Source organism: Oncorhynchus gorbuscha, unplaced genomic scaffold, assembly GCF_021184085.1.
Source record: "Oncorhynchus gorbuscha isolate QuinsamMale2020 ecotype Even-year unplaced genomic scaffold, OgorEven_v1.0 Un_scaffold_22203, whole genome shotgun sequence".
In the NCBI taxonomy this organism is placed as follows: Eukaryota; Metazoa; Chordata; class Actinopteri; order Salmoniformes; family Salmonidae; genus Oncorhynchus; species Oncorhynchus gorbuscha.
This window is the reverse complement of record NW_025763322.1, coordinates 72-545: the sequence shown is the minus strand read 5'-3', so window position 1 is coordinate 545 and position 474 is coordinate 72. Positions and strand designations below refer to the sequence as shown.

General features: G+C 46.0%; 1 non-coding gene across 1 annotated transcript; it reads left to right on the top strand.

Annotated features, from left to right (window-relative positions):
• The first annotated feature begins 133 nt into the window (after positions 1 to 133).
• Positions 134 to 227, top strand: trnai-uau. Its single transcript has 2 exons — positions 134 to 171; positions 192 to 227. It is a non-coding gene; the product is annotated as a tRNA-Ile (tRNA).
• Positions 228 to 474: the final 247 nt, after the last annotated feature.

The window sequence follows — 474 nt, the reverse complement described above, 5'->3', positions numbered from 1 at the left end:
GATTCTGAGATTAAGAGGCTCATGCTCAAACGCCTGAGCTTGCCAGGCAGGTCAATTGTAGTACTGACTTGGACTGAATATCGTACAGCTATGTTTGTGCAAAAAATGGTGATCAGTGACAGTTCTTTACATGGCTCCTGTGGCGCAGTCGGTTAGCGCGTGGTACTTATACAGCAGTATTCAGTGAAGCAATGCCGAGGTTGTGAGTTCGAGCCTCACCAGGAGCAAGTGTTTTCTTAAACCCTCTGCCTGTCTACTTCTTGTCCAGAAAAGGATCATTTATTCAATCTATTTCATAAGTAGTTGGTATGTCATTGAGATAACAGGTCAGAGTGCAGGCACATCTAGGATTCAAATGCATAGTCTTCTGTATCACCAGCAATGCCTGACACATCAGCAATGCAGGGTGGCAAGCCTGCTCGAAAGTCCAGGTGAATGGCTGTTTGCAAAGTGAGTTGGTGCTTCGGCTCAGAC